At 32.7% G+C, this 7,744-nt stretch overlaps 1 protein-coding gene across 2 annotated transcripts in view; it reads right to left on the bottom strand.

Moving 5' to 3' along the window:
• The window catches only part of LOC128880204 (mucin-12-like), a 42,635-nt gene that overhangs the window by 28,692 nt on the left and 6,199 nt on the right, over positions 1 to 7,744 (bottom strand). The gene's annotated exons all lie outside the window — the stretch shown is intronic.

The following is a 7,744-nucleotide window of genomic DNA, read 5'->3' as shown; positions in this document are numbered from 1 at the left end:
CACTAATTCTATTTTAGAACTTCTGTTAGTTAGAAGAATTTTGGTCAATGCACAAAGTTTTGTCCATTTGCAGTCAATAGCTTTATGGTTGAATGGCAAAAAAAAAGATAGATTCTTGATAAGAAATAATTATTATTTTGTTCCTAATTTCATTATCTGCCTGTGAAGGTTTTTTCCACCCATCCAAAACAAAAAAGAAAAAAAAATTTCATTATTTGCTGATCTCGTTTAGCATGATGAAATCTTTTCTTAGGAATAATGTATTTATCTATTTATGGCAAATTAAAATAAAGGGAAAATATGAATTTGCATAAATATCTGAATTCTATGAGAATGTGCACAGATCCACATTATATAAAATATCAATAATAATAATATGTATATATTCAAGATTCAATTTAGTTTAAATTTCAATTCTTTTTCTATACCTGTGCAAATATGAATATGCATAAACATCTAGAGTCTAATAATGATTTCCATAGGTTGAGGCATTTCTTCTACAAAATGTCCCATCAAAGGTTAATAAAATATAATAATTACTCTGTGCCATTTTCTGTTAGATTTTATTCCTAATTATAGAGTAATGAAAAGAGATGGAAGATTAATTTAATGTTTAATGGGTAAAATAAATGAGTTAGGTCTGGAAAAGATGTGCTGGCTCTATGATAGGTCTGGGTTAGGTTACATCAAATTTTTACTTTAATAATTTCACATCTTATAGTGATGTAGAATTATTGTTTGAAATATTTCTTCAAAGGATCACTTTTTTTCAAACTCTTTTTCATTTTTTCAAACTCTTTTTCATTTTTTCTTTTTTTCTCATAAACAATAGGAATTGCTCCTATATATTATTTAACGAAATATGTTTCATTTTGACACAGGAAGTGAAGAATAATTTTTGTAAAGAATTTTAGATTTTGACCAAAATCGACAGGGGACTTGTGAATTCTTAGAAAAATCAATTTGTTATTTTTTAAAAATTGTGTCTCCATTTTGTAGAAAAACTTTCTATACGATTTTTATAGGGTTTCGTGAGATTTAAAACAAAAAAAAAGTTTCAATCTAAATGCTCAGAATGAGCTACGAATTTTTGAAGATCGGGCAACTTTTTACATATTATTCCATAACAAAGAATTACAAAATTAACTCTTGCGATAGTTTAATATATTTTTTTTTAAATTCTTCACCTAATGTCGCGTAGTTTGCCGTTTCGTTCATTGTGAGAGTTATAATTTTTTCAAATATAAGTCGTGAATTCTCACCAAAATCCAACACACAGTACATAATACGTATCTATATCAAACAATAACTTGAATTTGATAACAGATAGAACAAAATTGTTTCAATGAAATTTGTGCAGTATGAAAACCTCTACAAAATTGCGAATACAATTTTTATGTAACGAGTGGTGGAAATATTCATGGTGGAAGCAATATTATTTCAAATAAATTCTTTTTTAATTTCTCACCACGGCGTTATATAATGTTAAAAACCATTCAATTTTGTATAAAAATTTGTTTCAATATCTCTCATGGTTTTAGAAATATTAACGAAAATATAAATAACCAGAATTATTTCGAAGAGGTGTATCCAGTTCCTTGAAACGTTTTCAGGTACCTTTTTTGGGCCCAAATGAAAAAGGGCACTGCAATTAGACCCCCGTAAACTTCATTCTACAAAAATTCAAATTTTTCAACGTGTAACAGTTACTAAATTTCCTTTGTGAGTTGTATTTGTATTTGCATTTTTATTTGTTTTTTTATTTAATGTGAAACATTTGCATAGTTATTAACATATTTCCTGGAACAAAATATCTTTATGTTTACATATTCCTTTTTTATATTTACTACGCACGCTTATTATACCCCTTTCTTCCTAATACTGATTATTCCCGCTTTTAATTGTTTATTTTATCTTTGGATTATTATTATCATTGCTGTTCTTTTTATGGTTTATCTACTTTCCCTATCCTTTTCTATTATCACATCTTTCGCAGACTTTTATTCTAACTTTGACACATTGCTTAGTATTTAGCTTACAAAATTATGTTTGTACTATCTAGGAACTTCATGATACTTTTAAATATAAGGTGAACCGGAAAATAATGTCGTTTTTGCAACTTTAAATACTTTTTTATCGTTCATCAGCTCATTGATTTTTATCGATCTGGCATTGGCAATTTGCACACTAGATGGCAAAAGGATATTATTGATAACGGGAGTGATTATACAATTAATAATTAAAAATAGAAATTTATAAAAAATTTGTTTGAATTTAATGTAAAAGAAACGACATTACTTTCCAGTCCACCTAATACCTTCATTCTTTCAGTCTTAATAATTTCTTGTACGTTATACCTTTTATCAATTATTATTTTCCCTATCTTATCAAACAGTTCTACAGGGTGTTCCAAAAATGTTGTAACACGTTGAAAGGGATGGTTCGGGAAGACACAATTCTCTTCTGAAAATTGTTAAATAATTCATACGAAATAATTGTAATCGTTGATTATACAGCGTGTCCCAAAAATGTTGAAAATCCTTGAAAGGGGTGGTTCGAGGGGTGATTTGAAACAACTTTTTCCTTAGCGAAAATGTTGTCCGAGGCTTCGTTGAGGAGATATTAATGGAAAACACTGACCAATCAGAGCGCGCGTATACCATTGGAGCGTAAGCTACGCGCTAGGCGTCCGCGTTCATACGCTACCGCGAGCGCTCCACCGGCATACTCGCGCTCTGATTGGTCAGTGTTTTTCGTTAATATCTCCTCAACGAAGCCTCGGACAACATTTCCGCTACGGAAAAAGTTGTTTCAAATCACCTCCCGAACCACACTTTTCAAGGATTTTCAACATTTTTGGGACACCCTGTATACGCTGAAAATTTGTTAATGAGCACCTTTGTGAGTTAGGTCTGTATGTAATTATAAAAGAAATGTTAGCTTCTCGCTAGGTTAGGTCAAGCTTGGTAGGCCTGTACTAGATCTAGGTTAGGTTACATCAAGTTATATAAAATGTCAACTTAATGATACATTTTGATCGAACCTAGGACCTGCCTTATCCCGAGTCCAAGTTAAATCTCTATATAATTATAAAAAAATATGCCAGCTTTACGCTAACAAATTACCTCGAGCTCGAAAGGCATGGGCTTTATCAACCATATCAAATTGAAACTAGAATACTAGTTAATATCTGGATTATTCAATCAAAACCAATTAAGCTACTCTCTGAGTCTACTGAGCTTCGATATCGATTGTATTATATAATACAAAATAACGAGCTGATTTACGTAAACATACAGTGTAGGTATTCGTAAGATGTAAGACGTTATAAAACAATCGGGTTAATTCGGAGGTGAAGTATTAGGAGAGCGTTGTACCGTGAAAGTATTAAGGTTATACGGAAATGAGCAAGTGAAATCGAAATTACAAGGAATCAGGAACGACGCAGATGAATACAAGCGAGGAAGCCTCGCGTTAACAGAGCGAGCACAATTAAAGTGTAAACCTTACAATTTTTTTTTGCTCGTTTACCACTTTAGCAGTGAAACTTGAGCACGATCGTCGGGAAAGATAGCTGGGCCTGCGAAAGGGTCTACTATGGCCTGATTACGTCAGGTGAGAGAATGGAGCGGAGTAATTTCGTCAAATTTGCATACCGATTGAAAATACGTGTTATTATAGAGTGACCAGGTTCTTAAAAAGTTGACTTCGGAATTTTAATGGTTCTAGGGCTTGAAATGCTTTGAAATAACTAAAAACAAATTCCCTAAAAATTGTCAGCACAGATGGGCAAAACCCTAGAACCCTAGAACCCTAGCTTCGAATAAATCTCAAGTTTGCCAATGTGTTTGTCTCATTTCTTTCTCTGGAAAATGTTCACAAGAGGAAACGAGACAAACATATCGACAAACTTCAGATTTATTCGAAGCCTAGGGTTTTGCCCGTCTCTGCATCTCTACGATCTGTAATGAATCTATAGAAACTTTAGTAATCATCAAATTTTACTTATTGTTAATCTTCTACAACTATTGTAATTATCAAGTACACTTGTAATCTGATGGAATATTAATAATAAATAGCAAAATTTTTTACTAGCAATCTTTATATGTACATCGGGGTGGTTCTTAAAAGGGTGACTTTCGAATTTTAATGCTTTCAGGGTCTTAATTTAAGAGATGGGCAAAACCCTAGACTTCGAATAAATCTGAAGTTTGCCGATATGTTTGTCTCGTTTCCTTCTTTAGAAAAGAGTCACTCTTAAATGCTTTGAAAATAACTAAAAACAAATTCCCTAAAAATTTCAGCTCTATATCTCAACTTTTAGTATCACAAAAGAGTCGAATTCTCCCACTTGAAATATACAGGGTGTCTCAAAAATGTTGGAAGTCCTTGAAAAGAGTGGTTCAGGGGGTGATTTGAAACAACTTTTTCCTTAGCGAAATTGTTGTCCGAGGCTTCGTTGAGGAGATATTAACGGAAAACACTGACCAATCAGAGTGCGCGTAGACCGTTCGAGCGGGCGCGGTAGCGAAGGCTACGCGCTGGCGGCCGCGCTTGTACGCGAACAAGTGACTCGACGTGCATCGAAGGATATTGACGCGGCCGCTCAGCGCGTACCCTTCGCTACCGCGGCCGCTCCAACGGTATCCGCGCGCTCTGATTGGTCAGTGTTTTCCGTTAATATCTACTTAACGAAGCCCCATCCGACATTTTTTCAAAGGAAAAGGTTGTTTCAAATCACCTCCCGAACCACCCCTTTCAAGGACCTCCAACATTTTTGGGACACCCTGTATAGGAAAGAAAAATGTTTAAGAACGAACAGAATGACTTTTAATGAAAGTACTTGAAAAGGAATTTTTTGGACAAATGCTTAATACATCTTGACGCATCTATACACAGGATGCACAAAGTGACTTGATTGGAACAACGTAATGTTTATAATGTCAGGTTGGGCTAAGATTACTTTTCAATACTATGCCATTTATGACAATGCCTTGGTATTGTTTAATTCGTAGTACAAATATCTATCGTCTGCAGTGTTATAGCTTCTGATCAGCGTATTTCTTAGCTTCTTCGTATTCATCCTCGCGAAAAGGCAAGCGTTATACACTGAGCAACAAGATTAGCGCAACAAAATTTTTTATTAAAATTTCACTCTACTTTAAATAATCATAACTCCGCGAAAAATGACCGTATGAGATAAATTCTTTTTTTATTTCAAAGCTTGAAGTATCTACTTTGAACAGGATTTGTCATGTTCTGATTTCCTCCTTCCCCCTACCCGCCATCTCTTTTAAAATGATGTCATGTTCTTTTTATTTAAAAAGTTTGCGCAACTTTGACACGCTCCACGTAGTGCAATGAATTTTTCTCGCAAACTTTACAAAAATTGCCGCAGAGTATAAACTTTTCTGGACAAATTAAAAAAAAAAGTCTAGTCTCCACGATTTTTTTTGGCGGAGTTATAAATATGTTACAAGTAATCTATACTTTTGACTCTGCTTATGCTTGTTACCGCCAGCATTTGTGTGTGTGTGTGTGTGTGTGTGTGTGTGTGTTCATTTAATAGTTCATTTAATAGTGTGCGTAGTAAAATTATTCAAAAACAAAATCTCCAAACACCTTTTAGAATCCCTTTTTATGCATTCGTGTTATTAAAACAGTTTCTAAAAAATGTGCTTGGTTAAGGAGGTGTTCTGGGTCGAACGACTGAAAAATAGTCAACGTTCAACAAGTTCTTTTGTCGAAATGGTAAGTAATATTGAAACAAGACTTCCCCATAACATTAAATAATGGCAAAGCTACTTATTTGTATTTTTTTCATTGGCAATTGTTTCCTCTTGCTTAACTAGTTGTAAACCTCATGTACACCTTTATAATTCTCTTATGAGAATTCAATTTAAGCTTTAATATAAAAAAAAAAAAAATTGTTTCACAATAAATATTGAAACATTATGCGTGGTTTTCGCGACAGATTTTCACTGCGTGCGCGTTTCCTTCCAAGTTTCATATTTAAAACAAAACAGAGCGACGAATTCGTAAATAAAACAATATTCCTCGGAAAATGACTTAGAGTTCTTTGCAAAATATTGAATGCGTACTCTACGCTTTTCTTTTACTTCATAGTCCCGTAAAAAATAACAATTTAAAATATTTTAAAAACTTTCCAACGTCATTTTCCAACGAAAACCATCTTCTTTCGGAAAAACATCGGTTCGAAGCGAATCGGTTGAGCCATCGCTGAGAAACTTTGCGCGAAAGATCGAGAAAAGTAGTTTCGAGAAAAACGTGTTAACACTTTACTATCGGACTATTTAGAAACAGTCTTTAATTAAAAAAAGAATTGTCTACAGCAGCACATGCCAATCTAGGCTGACAATAATTCCTCCATACTCTAACTGGGTACATTGAAAGCCAAGTCTGTTTTCAAACACTGAACATTGTTCGTAGACAACCATCAACACAGTAAATAAATTCTAATAGGTAAATACTGCAATTAAAAAGCCTATAAATAGGCTCCCGGTAAATAAAGTGTTAAAAGTTTGTCGTTAGGCTCGCCACGCTTTATCTCCAATGCTCTTTCATCGGTTATCGAACAAAATCTACGCATCGTGATTAGTTTACATCGTAGGAATCCATGTCGAAAACAACTTCAACCCTTTGCGCTCGAGTGGCGCCTCCAGGGCGACATATGTAATTTAAAAGTGACTTTTTGAACGTACAATTTCAATTTTACTTATATCAGGATACGGTTAATTGAAATTTAAATAATTGAAATAATATAAAATAATATATATAATTATAATAATATATAATATATAAAATTGAAATAATATATTGGGTTGTCTGGAAAGTTCATGCCGATTTTTAGTAAGCGGTACAGGTCTGAATATATCGGAATGGTTGAAAATAAATAACATCTGGACATCCCCTTAAAAATTGGAAAAGTTGTGGAACGAAATGGTACATATATAATTCAATAAATATATATAAAAATTCAAACGTGTCTTTGAATGTTTCTTAAAAATTGGCACGAACTTTCTGAACAACCCAATATATATTAAAAGATTAAATAAATATATATAGATTAAAACAATAGACATTAAAACATAGATTAAAATAATATAATATATATATATAATAATAATATATATAATTGAAATAATACATTGAGTCATGAATATTCGTAGATGTTTTTGGTTTTACAGAAATTTATTATAAAAATGGACTGTTAAACGTTTGCGTTTGCTCTTGCTTTTGTTGATATAATTCGCATATTTGACTGGGGATATACTTCGTGTACCGTTTAAGAAAAGATTTTGTAATCGTGTAAGTTTTTCGAATTTCGAAAAATCCTTTCGTAGCGTGTTTTTAAATATTCTAAACATTCTAAAAGTAGAATTTTTTAAAAATCGATGTTTCGAAGCGTTTAAACAAGAATCTCCCCTCCTTTAGGAGGAGGGAGAGGGGATCAAGTTTAAGATATAAAATATTAAGTGTTTTTCGTGATTTTTTTTACAGAGAAAAATTTTCCCAATTTTTCTGTAATTAAGAGAATATTTTAGCCACATTTTAAAGTATAGTTGGTAATTTTTTCAATTCATTTCACACAGAAATGTTTCGATATATCAGCTGTTCTAATTAAGAACTCCCAATTAACACGTTAATCGCCATGTCACTCATGTATGGGTGACTTTCTACTGAAGAACTATAAAAATAAATTCTGAAAGTCGAGCGTCAGAGG

The sequence above is a fragment of the Hylaeus volcanicus genome, chromosome 7, assembly GCF_026283585.1.
Source record: "Hylaeus volcanicus isolate JK05 chromosome 7, UHH_iyHylVolc1.0_haploid, whole genome shotgun sequence".
Lineage (NCBI taxonomy): Eukaryota > Metazoa > Arthropoda > Insecta > Hymenoptera > Colletidae > Hylaeus > Hylaeus volcanicus.
This window is presented reverse-complemented; position numbering and strand designations above follow the sequence as displayed.